Genomic DNA, 15,893 nt, shown 5'->3' with positions numbered 1-15,893 from the left:
ACCCAAAAGCTTCGAGAAATAAATAATAAATACAGCTGTGCCAAATACCTTAATTTTAGCTCAGTGTGATTGATGTCTGACTCCTGACCTATCGAACTAAAGAATGATGAATTTGTATTGTTTTAAGCCAGTAAGTTTCACAGGGCAGTAGTAGAAAACTGATACATTCTCAAAATGAGTTCACTGTTTCTACTTTCCTTCACAGCAGTATTTTTGCATATTATTCCAGTGTGATCTTTTAATTATGGTTATTGAAGAAGATGTAAAATTATAAGTCTTTACAATGTAAAAATACCATTCAGTCAACCTTGTGCAGTAGATAATCTATTGAGGTACAAACAGAAGTCTACCTGAGGACACACTGTTATAAGCAATTATTACAAATTGGCTTAATTTTCATGCAGAAAAATGAAAAGCTTAAAAAGTTATATTATCAAATTAGGATGGACATATTATTGTATTACACTTACCAATGATTCAGAAAGGTTGACATAGTCTCCTATATCAACTTAGGCAACTACTTTAGATGAGACTCATACATTCAATCAACAAATTTATTAACATTTATTAACATGTGCCATATACTGGGCCATGCTGATTCTGTCTTTATGAAACTATTTAGCAAGTAATTTGTACAAATGAAACTAATAGTGGTAGAAAATTGTAAAACATTTTTATAACAGGAAAGTTCTTTTCTTTTTTTGTAGGAAAGTTTGATGATAGAGGACATAAAGATAAATGATAAGTGATGTATATAACCAACATCTAGAGACTCACGGGAGGCAGTTATTGCCAGAGGATAGCTTGAGGGGAGATAAGTGGTTTCAGGATGTTAAAGAAGAGGCATGCAGAGAAAAGATTTTTAGAGCGTTACTGGTCATAATAAGGAACTGATGTTTTATGATAACAGCAATAGGAGTTTTAAGCAGAGAGAGATAGTTCAATAAGTGATTTATAAAGATTACACAGCTGGGCAGAAAAATGAATTACAAGAGAAATATACTGGATACAGTGACACCCTTTATAAAGTTGACATTATGGGAAAGATGTTAATGACTTGAACTAGGATAGTAGAAGTAGAGATACAAAGTAGTGGATTGACTTGAGGGCAATTTAAGAAATGAAACTATAGGATAAGGTGATTTATTGGTGCAGCGGATGCTGTATTAATCAAATTCACACTTCAGGGAATGTTGCTGCTAAAAAGCCTCACCTTTAGCTGGAAAAATCTCTTTCCTGAGATTGCACACCTTCCTGGAGTGGCACATATTGAATGACTAATCATCATGAAGTTACAACTGTCTTTTCAGGAATAACCGTGGGATTAACTGAGGCTTCCATTGAGACTGCATCTCAACTCAACTTCTCCCTTTACCCAATACTGCTTATTTTTCCCCTTCCGCGGCTGTTGATCCCAAGGGTACTTCCTAGTAAACTTCTGTATACTAATTTGTGCTTCAGAGTTTGCTTCTTAGGGAGCCCAATCTATGGCAATTGCAAATGGGGTGGGATGTGTAATGAATAGTGGTAATTCAATAAACTCCCAGATTTCTGCTTTGGAAACTGGATGATAGATATGCCATTTAATGAAGCAGAAAATCTCAGAGGAAAGGCATATTTAAAGAAGAAATAAAAAAAATTTATGTACCAATGTGACATCTAAGTGGAGCTCTTCGGGCATCTCTTAACTCTTCTGAGAATAAGAAGGTGGGTATGGGAGTAGAGAACTGAACGTTTGAAATCATGATTGTGTAAGTGGGAAAATAAATAGACTAGATTATAAAAACATATTATAAACCTCAAACTTTACTGTGAAGAACCATTATCTGGCATGTTTTATGTGCATTTTATGAAAATAAGAAGTTATGAAAATATATCATGGCATTCTACCTCCTTTTAACCTGAGATCTAAAGTTCAATTCATTGATGAGAATATCATCTACGTTATACTGTCTTTTTTTATTTTTTATTTTTATTTTTTATTTTTTATTATACTTTAAGTTCTAGGGTACATGTGCATGACGTTTATATCATGTATAACTCCCCAATGCAATCCCTCCCTCCTCCCCCCTCCCCATGATGGGCCCCAGTGTGTGATGTTCCCCTTCCCGAGTCCAAGTGATCTCATTGTTCAGTTCCCACCTATGAGTGAGAACATGCGGTGTTTGGTTTCTCTTCTTGTGATAGTTTGCTAAGAATGATGGTTTCCAGCTGCATCCATGTCCCTACAAAGGACGCAAACTCATCCTTTTTGATGGCTGCATAGTATTCCATGGTGTATATGTGCCACATTTTCTTAATCCAGTCTGTCAGATGGAGACATTTGGGTTGATTCCAAGTCTTTGCTATTGTGAATAGTGCCGCAATAAACATACGTGTGCATGTGTCTTTGTAGTAGAGTAATTATAATCCTTTGGGTATATACCCAGTAGTGGGATGGCTGGGTCATATGGTACATCTAGTTCTAGATCCCTGAGGAATCGCCATACTGTTTTCCATAATGGTTGAATTAGTTTACAATCCACCAACAGTGTAAAAGTGTTCCTATTTCTCCACATCCTCTCCAACACCTGTTGTTTCCTGACTTCTTAATGATTGCCATTCTAACTGGTGTGAGATGGTATCTCATTGTGGTTTTGATTTGCATTTCTCTGATGGCGAGTGATGATGAGCATTTTTTCATGTGTCTGTTGGCTGTATGGATGTCTTCTTTTGAGAAATGTCTGTTCATATCCTTTCCCCACTTTTTGATGGGGTTGTTTGTTTTTTTCTTGTATATTTGTTTGAGTTCTTTGTAGATTCTGGATATTAGCCCTTTGTCAGATGAGTAGGTTGCAAAAATTTTTTCCCATTCTGTAGGTTGCCTGTTCACTCTGATGGTAGTTTCTTTAGCTGTGCAGAAGCTCTTTAGTTTAATTAGATCCCATGTGTCAATTTTTGCTTTTGCTGCCGTTGCTTTTGGTGTTTTAGACATGAAGTCCTTGCCCATGCCTATGTCCTGAATGGTACTACCTAGATTTTCTTCTAGGGTTTTTACGGTATTAGGTCTAACATTTAAGTCTCTAATCCATCTTGAATTAATTTTCATATAAGGGGTAAGGAAAGGATCCAGTTTCAGCTTTCTACTTATGGCTAGCTAATTTTCCCAGCACCATTTATTAAATAGGGAATCCTTTCCCCATTTCTTGTTTCTCTCAGGTTTGTCAAAGATCAGATGGCTGTAGATGTGTGGTATTATTCTGAGGACTCTGTTCTGTTCCATTGGTCTATATCTCTGTTGTGGTACCAGTACCATGCTGTTTTGGTTACTGTAGCCTTGTAGTATAGTTTGAAGTCAGGTAGCGTGACGCCTCCAGCTTTGTCCTTTTGACTTAGGATTGTCTTGGCTATGCGGGCTCTTTTTTGGTTCCATATGAACTTTAAAGCCGTTTTTTTTCCAATTCTGTGAAGAAAGTCATTGGTAGCTTGATGGGGATGGCATTGAATCTATAAATCACCTTGGGCAGTATGGCCATTTTCACGATATTGATTCTTCCTATCCATGAGCATGGTATGTTCTTCCATTTGTTTGTGTCCTCTTTGATTCACTGAGCAGTGGTTTGTAGTTCTCCTTGAAAAGGTCCTTTACATCCCTTGTAAGCTGGATTCCTAGGTATTTTATTCTCTTTGAAGCAATTGTGAATGGAAGTTCATTCCTGATTTGGCTCTCTGCTTGTCTGTTACTGGTGTATAGAATGCTTGTGATTTTTGCACATTAATTTTGTATCCTGAGACTTTGCTGAAGTTGCTTATCAGCTTAAGGAGATTTTGGGCTGAGACAATGGGGTTTTCTAAATATACAATCATGTCATCTGCAAACAGGGACAATTTGACTTCTTCTTTTCCTAACTGGATACCTTTGATTTCTTTCTCTTGCCTGATTGCCCTAGCCAGAACTTCCAACACTATGTTGAATAGGAGTGGTGAGAGAGGGCATCCCTGTCTTGTGCCAGTTTTCAAAGGGATTTTTCCAGTTTTTGCCCATTCAGTATGATATTAGCTGTGGTTTTGTCATAAATAGCTCTTATTATTTTGAGGTACGTTCCATTAATACCAATTTATTGAGCGTTTTTAGCATAAAGGGCTGTTGAATTTTGTCAAAAGCCTTTTCTGCATCTATTGAGATAATTATGTGGTTCTTGTCTTTGGTTCTGTTTATATGCTGGATTACGTTTATTGATTTGCGAATGTTGAACCAGCCTTGCATCCCAGGGATGAAGCCCACTTGATCATGGTGGATAAGCTTTTTGATGTGCTGCTGAATCCGGTTTGCCAGTATTTTATTGAGGATTTTTGCATCGATGTTCATCAGGATATTGGTCTAAAATTCTCTTTTTTTGTTGTGTCTCTGCCAGGCTTTGGTATCAGGATGATGTTGGCCTCATAAAAAGAGTTAGGAGGATTCCCTCTTTTTCTATTGATTGAAATAGTTTCAGAAGGAATGGTACCAGCTCCTCCTTGTACCTCTGGTAGAATTCAGCTGTGAATCCATCTGGTCCTGGACTTTTTTTGGTGGGTAGGCTATTAATTGTTGCCTCAATTTCAGAGCCTGCTATTGGTCTATTCAGGGATTCAACTTCTTCCTGGTTTAGTCTTGGGAGAGTGTAAGTGTCCAGGAAATTATCCATTTCTTCTAGATTTTCTAGTTGATTTGCGTAGAGGCATTTATAGTATTCTCTGATGGTTGTTGTATTTCTGTGGGGTCGGTGGTGATATCCCCTTTATCATTTTTTATTGCGTCTATTTGATTCCTCTCTCTTTTCTTCTTTATTAGTCTAGCTAGCGGTCTGTCAATTTTGTTGATCTTTTCAAAAACCAACTCCTGGATTCATTGATTTTTTGGAGGGTTTTTTGTGTCTCTATCTCCTTCAGTTCTGCTCTGATCTTAGTTATTTCTTGCCTTCTGCTAGCTTTTGAATGTGTTTGCTCTTGCCTCTCTAGTTCTTTTAATTGTGATGTTAGAGTGTCAATTTAGATCTCTCCTGCTTTCTCTTGTGGGCATTTAGTGCTATAAATTTCCCTCTACACACTGCTTAAATATGTCCCAGAGATTCTGGTATGTTGTATCTTTGTTCTCATTGGTTTCAAAGACATCTTTATTTCTGCTTTCATTTCGTTATGTACCCAGTAGTCATTCAGGAGCAGGTTGTTCAGTTTCCATGTAGTTGAGCGGTTTTGATTGAGTTTCTTAGTCCTGAGTTCTAGTTTGATTGCACTGTGGTCTGAGAGACAGTTTGTTATAATTTCAGTTCTTGTACATTTGCTGAGGAGTGCTTTACTTCCAATTATGTGGTCAATTTTGGAATAAGTGCGATGTGGTGCTGAGAAGAATGTATATTCTGTTGATTTGGGGTGGAGAGTTCTATAGATGTCTATTAGGTCCGCTTGGTGCAGATGAGTTCAATTCCTGGATATCCTTGTTAACTTTCTGTCTCGTTGATCTGTCTAATGTTGACAGTGGAGTGTTGAAGTCTCCCATTATTATTGTATGGAGTCTAAGTCTCTTTGTAGGTCTCTAAGGACTTGCTTTATGAATCTGGGTGCTCCTGTATTGGGTGCATATATTTAGGAGAGTTAGCTCTTCCTGTTGAATTGATCCCTTTACCATTATGTAATGGCCTTCTTTGTCTCTTTTGATCTTTGATGGTTTAAAGTCTGTTTTATCAGAGACTAGGATTGCAACCCCTGCTTTTTTTTTGTTCTCCATTTGCTTGGTAGATCTTCCTCCATCCCTTTATTTTGAGCCTATGTATGTCTCTGCATGTGAGATGTATTCTCCTGAATACAGCAGACTGATGGGTCTTGACTCTTTATCCAGTTTGCCAGTCTGTGTCTTTTAATTGGAGCATTTAGTCCATTGACATTTAAGGTTAATATTGTTATGTGTGAACTTGATCCTGTCATTATGATATTAACTGGTTATTTTGCTCGTTAGTTGATGCAGTTTCTTCCTAGCCTCGATGGTCTTTACATTTTGGCATGTTTTTGCAATGGCTGGTACCGGTTGTTCCTTTCCATGTTTAGGGCTTCCTTCAGGGTCTCTTGTAAGGCAGGCCTGGTGGTGACAAAATCTCTAAGCATTTGCTTCTCTGTAAAGGATTTTATTTCTCCTTCACTGATGAAGCTTAGTTTGGCTGGATATGAAATTCTGGGTTGAAAATTCTTTTCTTTAAGAACGTTGAATATTGGCCCCCACTCTCTTCTGGCTTGTAGAGTTTCTGCCGAGAGATCTGCTGTTAGTTTGATGGGCTTCCCTTTGTGGGTAACCCGACCTTTCTCTCTGGCTGCCCTTAAGATTTTTTCCTTCATTTCAACTTTGGTGAATCTGGCAATTATGTGTCTTGGAGTTGCTCTTCTGGAGGAGTATCTTTGTGGCGTTCTCTGTATTTCCTGAATTTGAACGTTGGCCTGCCCTACTAGGTTGGGGAAGTTCTCCTGGATGATATCCTGAAGAGTGTTTTCCAACTTGGTTCCATTTTCCCCCTCACTTTCAGGCACCCCAATCAGACGTAGATTTGGTCTTTTTACATAATCCCATACTTCTTGCAGGCTTTGTTCATTTCTTTTTCTTCTTTTTTCTTTTGGTTTCTCTTCTCGCTTGATTTCCATTCATTTGATCCTCAATCGCTGATACTCTTTCTTCCAGTTGATCGAGTCGGTTACTGAAGCTTGTGCATTTGTCACGTATTTCTCGTGTCATGGTTTTCATCTCTGTCATTTCGTTTATGATCTTCTCTGCATTAATTAGTCTAGCTGTCAATTCTTCCACTTTTTTTTCAAGATTTTTAGTTTCTTTGCGCTGGGTATGTAATTCCTCCTTTAGCTCTGAGAGTTTGATGGACTGAAGCCTTCTTCTCTCATCTCGTCAAAGTCATTCTCTGACCAGCTTTGATCCGTTGCTGGCGATGGGCTGCGCTCCTTTGCAGGGAGAGATGCGCTCTTATTTTTTGAATTTCCAGCTTTTCTGCCCTGCTTCTTCCCCATCTTTGTGGTTTTATCTGTCTCTGGACTTTGATGATGGTGACGTACTGATGGGGTTTTGGTATAGGTGTCCTTCCTGTTTGATAGTTTTCCGTCTGACAGTCAGAAGGACTGTCTGTTGGTCTGTTGGAGATTGCTTGAGGTCCACTCCAGACCCTGTTTGCCTGGGTATCAGCAGCAGAGGTTGCCGAAGATAGAATATTGCTGAACAGCGAGTGTACCTGTCTGATTCTTTCTTTGGAAGTTTCCTCTCAGGGGTGACGCCACCCTGTGAGGTGTGGGGTGTCAGACTGCCCCTAGTGGGGGATGTCTCCCAGCTAGGCTACTCAGGGGTCAGGGACCCACCTGAGCAGGCAGTCTGTCCGTTCTCAGATCTCAACCTCCGCGTTAGGAGATCCACGGCTCTCCCCAAAGCTGTCAGACAGAGTCGCTCGGGTCTGCACCGGCCCCCGCTCTCTCCCCTAATGGACTGCAGCTGTGCGCTGTCCGCAGAGGTAGAGTCTACAGAGACAGGCAGGCTTCTTGAGCTGCTGTGAGCTCCACCCAGTTCGAGCTTCCCAGCGGCTTTGTTTACCTACTTAAGCCTCAGCAATGGCGGGCGCCCCTCCCCCAGCCTCGCTGCTGCCTTGCGGATAGATCGCCGCAGACGGCTGTGTTAGCAGTGAGGGAGGCTCCGTGGGCGTGGGAGTCTCCCGGCCAGGTGTGGGATATATTCTCCTGGTGTGCCTGTTTCCTCAAAGCGCAGTATTGGGGTGGGAGCTACCCGATTTTCCAGGTGTTGTGTGTCTCAGTTCCCTTGGCTAGGAAAAGGGATTCCCTTCCCCCTTGCGCTTCCAGGTGAGGTGATGCCTCGCCCTGCTTCAGCTCACGCTGGTCAGGCTGCAGCAGCTGACCAGCACTGATTGTCCGGCACTCCCTAGAGAGATGACCCCAGTACCTCAGTTGAAAATGCAGAAATCACCGGTCTTCTGTGTCGCTCGCGCTGGGAGTTGGCGACTGGAGCTGTTCCTATTCGGCCATCTTGCTCCGCCCCCTGGGAAAGTGTGATCTACGTTATACTGTCCTAAGAGCAGTTGATAATAGTGCTACAGAGCTCAAATTCAACTAGCTAAGAGAGACTAAGAAAGCATTTCAGTTTGCTTGACAGATTTGTAACAGAAATAATGCACACCAAAATAATGTCTTTGGATGAAAAAAAAAGCATTATAGTACAGTGGAGTTTGATCCTGTCTTTTAAGGTCAAGAGCATATTTTGGCTTTGGTGTGATCTTCAATTCAAAACATCTGTCCTTATTAATGATGTGGTAAAAAGGGTCATGTAATATTTGGCACCAAAGGACTGGCTTCTCTAGAAGCCAAGAGAGAAGACACTCTTCAGGTATTTCTTTGGTTCTGCTTTGCAGAGAAATAAATTCATCTTTGCTACACTAGAATTGCATCGTCAGAAAATTGCTGCAGAATAGAAAACTCATTTATTCATGACTTATTTTTTATTGACCAGAAACTAGATTGTAAACCCAATTTTCTAACTCAGGGAAAACGAAATAAGATCTGTAACTGAGAATCCTTTATCTGAGAGTGGAGAATGTCATTTTTCAGTTTTATTTGAAAAGTGATATAAAGAAGGCAGAGGCTGTAATTAGGGATCAAACAGAAGCTCAGAATCAACACATTCCATTTATTAATACAATGCATTTTTTATCTGAATACCATGGAAAAAATTGACATAAACCTTATTCTCCCAGTTAAAAGAAGTAAAGTCTTCGTGCTGAAATCTTCTGTTTGTCCTTCCAGAATCTCTACCCACCTTTTTCTACTTGCACTTTGCTCAGGGAGGCTCACCTTGTAAGCTGAATCAATTGGCTCCTTTGTCTTCTAGCATTTGGTTGTTTAACCAATGCAAGACAGTTCCAAGAGTTTGGTGAGTGTGAGGGGAGTGAAGTCAGAGTTTTGTTCTCCTATTCAGTCTTTCTCAAGGATTGTTACATGCTGGCTTTCTGGATGGAAGGTCACAGTTTCTGTCAGGTAGACTTCTGTCTCTCTCTTTGGAAAGCTATTTCTTCACTTCACTCTCAGGAGACTCAGGATGGTAGCAGTGCTTCATTGTTAGTAGTCCTAGGATAGTGAGCAATTTGTTACAGTTTTCCTACACAGAAACATAGTATTGCCAAAAGAAAAAGAAAGAAACCCTCCTCTAATTTCCCGCTTGAGTGTGCCATTTTGTGTGTGTCTGTATGTGTTTTTTTTTTTCCTGAGGCTGTAAACTGAATTCCTCAGGTAAAGCAGGTAAAGCTTAATGTATTATTCTTAACTGTTCTTCAAACCTCCTCAAAATCATGTTGTCATAAAAGGTAGAATCAATCAACTTTGAATGGTATTTAAAAAATTTTTCACTTTCCTTTACCTAGGCTTCTAAGTATATATGAGGTGTCTTCAAATAAACTTGTACTAACGTGTTTTAACATGTCTGGACAGGATTTCATTTGAGGCACTAAGGATAAGACATCAATTTAAAAAGAGCCCTATCAGAGAGCCACACACACTCTGCTAAAACTGAAGCAAGAATGAACATCAAAACTATGGAGAAGTTTGAGTAGAGCAATGGTGAAATCATTAGTTCTCTACAAAAAGTTTATGGGAACAATGTCCCAAAGAAATCAGCAGTTAACACTCAGATAATTCATTTTAAGAAGGGATGAGATGATGTTGAAGATGAAGCTCACAACAGCAGATCATCCACATCGATTTGCAAGAAGAAATTAATCCTCTTCATGTTCTAATTGAAGAGGATTGATGATTAACAGCACAAACAATAGCCAACACCATAGACATCTCAATCGGTTCAGCTTACACAATTGTCAGTGGCCTGATTCAGCTCCTTCTGACTTCTTTTTGTTTCCTAATCTTAAAAATCTTTTAAAAAATCTTTAGAGGGCACCCATTTATAATTATGTAAATTATATTAATAACGTAAAATAGACTGTATTGACATGGTTACATTCCCAGGACCCTCAGTCCTTTAGGGGTGAACTAAATGGCTGGGATGATCACTTACAAAAGTGTGTTGACTTAGATGAAGTTTATGTTGAGAAGTAAAGTTTAATTTTTAAAATTTTTGTCTATTAATTACATCCCATGATCTTTTTGTAAGTTCTCTAATATATTCATTATAAATTGAGCATTTTAAAATTTCATAATGCTTACTGTATGCATGGAACTGGACACAAAGGTGAATCAAATATTAAACCAGCTCTGGGAGTAGGAAACAATGGTATTTCACAGACAGAAAATGCGAGCTAGAAAGTATATTAAAATACAAATGGTGGGTTTTGGAAATTCAGCACATTTTCTATATTTATAACTAATAATTTTATATTTGACTTTGTTTTCAGGGCTTCTTTTGATCTCCTTTATAGATTGTGTTTGTTTTCTTTAGCATGCTTTGGTTTTTCATGTTTCTTTTCTTTTTTTTTTTTAGTAATTTAGATAGCTGTATTCTGATTGCATTTGTAAAACTATTTCCTAATTTATAAGCTTTGAAATTTATTATCTCTCCATTTGAAAGAATGAGGATGTGTAAACATATGCCTTCCTACATTCTATGCTTGCCTTCATCATCTTAATTCTTAATGAGTGGTAGTAATTTATCATAAAGATATATCACTTTATATCTTCCTCACTAACCATAATTATTTGAATGACAAAAGCAAAGTGAGCAAAGTGGCAGAATAAAAATTTTCTACTGCAATCTCCAACAGAAGCATAAATTTTGACAAACACCTACAGATGAGAATACCTTTGAAAGAGTCCGGGAATCCAGCAGAAAAGTTCAGCACATAGTTGGAACAAAAAAATCGAAGAAGAGACATATTGAAAAAGAGTAAGAAAAATGGTTTCACTTCATTTGTATTAGCCCTTCCCCAAGGAGCACAATGAAATACAAATGAAAGACTTTTCAGCCCATGATTTCACCCATATGGGAAAGTGAGAGAATAGTGAAAACACACTTAGCTTCCACAGATATGTGGAGTGATGCCCAAAAGGCCCACTTTTTTCTCACCCTACGCAGAACTCTGAGGTGACTGGCACAGTGGGGTGGTGAGGAGAGACTGGGTTCAGGGAAGAGAGATAGGCAATTATAAAATTGAGGGCTCAGAACCCCAAAATGGATTTTGGGATTCTACTAACTACTTCAGACACCAAAAAGCCTTTTGGGATGAGCCACTTGGAATTCTTCACCTGTAGAATGATTCAAATTGCCCATGATCACCCTAATGCTTCATGTGTCATACCCATCCTACATTGTGGCAAGTTTCCTATGTAAGCGCCCCTAAACTGTTAGTGTAAGCCTCTGCAGATGGCTCATAGACATGGGCAGACACCTGGCTCAACTCTGCAGAATTGTGAGAAGGCACCCAAAGTTGGACATCTTAGGAGGCCACTCTAGGAAAACCAAATAGGTGGCTATCAGCACCCAGAGTGACTTTTCAGGATCAAGAGAAGTCATATAATCATAAGAATTGCCCCCACCTCCAACTCCAAGAGGGAAGAACAGTTGTGTAGGGAATACATTTATAGGAAAGGTCTTAGGGAACCCCCAAATTCCTAGGAGGGTTGACTGTGAAGGTGTATTTCTCCCAAAGCTAGTAATTAAAAACTAGAGGAGATGACTTCTTCAAATGCAAAAATGTCCAAAATCTATAAGGAACATGAAATATCAAGGAAACATGACACTACTAGATAAATGCAATAATTTTTCAGTAACTGAGCTTGAAGTAATGATGATATATGAAGTACCTGACAATTCAAAATAATTGCTTTAAGGAAGTTCAGTGAGCTACAAGAGAACAAAGGTAGACAATTCAATAACATCAGGAAAACAATACATGTAGAAATGAGAAGTTCATCATTTAAAGAACCCAGAAATTTTGGACCTGAAGAACACAATGAATAGAATAAAAACAATAGAGATGATCAAAAGCAGATGTTATTAAGAGGAAGAATCTGGAGAAAAGAGAGAGAAAGGGAAAGAAATCTTATTTTAAAAAGTGGCTGAAAACTTTTTAATAAGAGAAAAAATATAGACATTCAAGGACATGAAGCTCAAAAGTTTCCACACAAGATCAATCCAAGGATTAATTTATCAAGAAATATCGTAAGAAAACTGTCAAAAATCAAAGACAAAGAATATTTAAAACAGCAAGAGAAAAAAAAAAAAACTCATCACACACAAGGGAAACTTAATAAGACTCTCTGAAGATTTCTCAGGAGGAACTTAAACAGGCCAGGAGAGAGTGATGCTATATTCAAAGTGCTGAAAGAACAAACAAACAACCAAAAATATTTTATGCAGCAAATCTGTTTTTCAGAAATTAAGAAGATAGAGTTCTCCAGACAAAAAAAAAAAGCTGAGAGAGTTTATCACCAATAGACTTGCCATGCAAAAAATGCTAAAAGGAGTTCTTCATGCCAAAAAGAGGAATGTATATCATTACAACATATCAAAGTATAAAACTCATTGGTAAAAGTAAATGTGGATATTTCCAAATTCTGAATACTCTAATACTGTAATGGTGGTATGTAAATCACTTTTAACTCTGGTATAAAAATTAAAATGCAAAGTATTCTATAATAGCTTGTTAATAGATACACAGTATAAAAGATGTAAATTGTGACATCAGAAACAAAATGTGGAGGGGGTATAAAAGTGTAGAATTTTGTATGCAATTAAAATTAAGTTGTTAACAGCTTCAAATAGACTCTAATAGCTATAAGATGTTTTATGTTATAGCCATAAGATGTTTTACCATGGAAAAATCTATAGTAGATATAAAATACAAAAATCTATAGTAGATACAAAACTCTATAGTAGATTCAAAAAGGAAAAAATCTATAGTAGACACAAATACAGAAACAGAAAGGAAACAAAGCATTCCGTTAGAGAAAATCACTAAATAAAAAAGGTTGTCTACTTTTATTTTTATATTTTTTTACTTATTAAATAAAAAATAAATAAAAAAGCAAGAGAGGGAGAAAGAAACAAAGGAACTAAAAAACAGCCAGAACAAAATTAACAAAATGACGGTAGCAAGTTCTTGTCTATTTATGATTACTTTAATTAAATTCTCTCAGAAAGTGATGTGGAGTAACTGAACGAATAAAAGAAAACAAGGCCCAACTATATGCTGACTACCGGAAACTCACTTCAGCTTTAAGGACACAAATAGTATGAAAGTGAAGTGAAGAAAAAAGAGATTCCGTGTAAATGGAAATAGAGAAGGAGTGGATATATTATATGAGACAAAATAAACTTTAAATAAAAAATTATAATGAGAGACAAAGAGGGTCATTACATAATAATAAAGTAGGCATTTCATCAATAGGATATGGAATTATAAATACATGTACGAACTCAACATCGGAACACCCAACTATAAAACTCAAATACTAACATAACTGAAGGGAAAATTAAACAGCAATACAGTAATGTAGGGAAAGTAAATATCTGATTTTTAACAAACGATAGATTATCTAGACAGAAAATAAAAAAGCGACAACGGACTTGAACTGCACTTTAAACCAAATGACCTGTCAGAAATAAACAACATTCTATACAGCAGCAGAACAATACACATCTTCTCTAGTGTGCACAGAATATTCTCCAGGATAGTTCATATGTTAAACTACAAAACAAATCTTAGCAAATTTAAGAAGACCGAAATCATATCAAGCTTATATTTTTCAACCACAATGGTAGGAAGCTAGAAATCAATACTAGGAGGAAAACTTAAAAATTCACAAATATGTGGAAAGTAAACAACACATTCCTGAACTAATGGGTCAAAGAAGAAATCAAAAGGGAAATTTAAAAATACCTTGAGAAAAACAAAAATAGAACCACAATATACCAAACTTAGGGCATGCAGCAAAAACAGTTCTACAAGGAATTTCGTAGTGATAGATACTTACCATACACTAAGAAAAAACTCTAATGGCCAGGCGCGGTGGCTCACGCTTGTATTCCCAGAACTCTAGGAGGCTGAGGAGGGTGGATCATCTGAGGTCAGGAGTTTGAGACCAGCCTGGCCAACATGGGGAAACCCTGTCTATACTAAAAATACAAAAATTAGCCAGGTGTGGTGGCCCATGTCTCTAATCCCAGGTACTCAGGAGGCTGAAGCAGGAGAATTGCTTGAACCCAGGAGGCAGAGGTTGCAGTGAGCCAAGATTGTACCATTGCACTCCAGTCTGGGCAACAAGAGCAAGACTCCTTCTCAAAATAAATAAATAAATAAATGATAAACAAACTAACTCATAACTTTTAAGGAACCATGTCCAAGGTTAGTAGAGGAAAAAAAGAAACAAATATTATGGCTGAAATAAATGTAATAAAGACCAGAGACCAATAAAAACGGTAAACCAAAGTAGGAGTTTATCTTTGGAAAGGTAAATAAAATTTACTAACTTTTAGCTAGATTAAGAAAAAGGGCTCCTCAGAAGGCTGAGGCAGGAGAGTTGCTTGAACCTGGGAGGTGGTGGTTGCAGTGAGCCCTGATCACACTACTGCACTCTAGCCTGCGCCACAGATCAAGATCCCTTCTCCAAAAAATAAAAGAAAAGAGAAAACAGCAAAAAAAAAAGGGAGAGAGAGAAGATGTTACAAATGATATTACTGGAAAAAAATAGTAATAAGAGGATACTATTAACAATTAAATGCCAACAAATTGCACAACGTAGAAAATAAAGACACATTCCTAGAAAGATACAACCTACTAAAACTGAATCACAAAGAAATAAAAAATCTGAACAGACCAATAATAAGGAAGAAGATTTAATCAAGAATCTCTCAATAAATAAGAGTCCAGGACCAGATTACTTCACTGGAGAATTCTACCATACAGTTTAAGATGACATAGTACCAATTCTTCTCAAGCTCTTCCAAAATATTAAAGAATAGTAAATATTTCTAAATTCATTTTACAAGGCCATCATTATCCCGATACCAAACTAGACAAGGGCAGTACAAGAAAGGAAAATTATAGGCTAATATCTTTGATAAACATAGATGCAAAAATCCTCAACAGAATACTAGCAAACGAAATTAAACATCACACTAAAAGGTTCACGTGCCATAATCAAGAAGTGTTTATCCCTGGGATACAAGGATGGTTCAACAAACACAAATTAATCAATGTGATATAGCACATTAACAAAATGAAGTATAACAAGCATATTATTATCTCAATAGATTAAAAAAAAGCATTTGACGGAATTTAACATCCTTTGAGACACAGTCTCTCAACACAGGTCTCTGATAGGTGTTCATAATAACTAGTACTTATGGAGAACCTACCCTATGCCAACTGTTGTTCTGAGTGCTGTACTCAACTGGTTCTTACAACAACCAAATAAAGAAGAAACTGTTTTTAATTCTTATTTTAGAGAACAGAAAACTGAGGCACACAATGGTGAGTACTAGGCCAAGGTCACATAAATAAGTACCAGAACCATGTTTTGGGATATAAGCAGTCTAGCTCTGTTATCTACGCTCTTAACCCCGGCATTCTACTCCACTTTATTTCATGTGTGCATAAATGTTTGTCTAAGTTCTCACTCAGGTTTTATTGGTCTAGTTATTGAACTAGTCTCACAATGTTTTTAAAACTCCAGTGCTTTTTGATATATCCCACTATTGGGAAGGATGAATATTTGTTCTTTCTACAAATTAACCATTGTGTATTTTTATACTTCAAGGTAACATTTTAAATAATTTTACTGGGTTCCAGAAAAAAAACCTGGGGGATTTTGACTCAAATTTGATTTGAATTGATAGATTAATCTGGGGGAGGATTGGCATGTTCATAATGTTCATC

The sequence above is a fragment of the Trachypithecus francoisi genome, unplaced genomic scaffold (genome assembly GCF_009764315.1).
Source record: "Trachypithecus francoisi isolate TF-2019V2 unplaced genomic scaffold, Tfra_2.0 Lachesis_group0, whole genome shotgun sequence".
Classification (NCBI taxonomy): Eukaryota; Metazoa; Chordata; class Mammalia; order Primates; family Cercopithecidae; genus Trachypithecus; species Trachypithecus francoisi.
The sequence above is the reverse complement of the archived record's forward strand: the minus strand, read 5'-3'. Positions refer to the sequence as shown.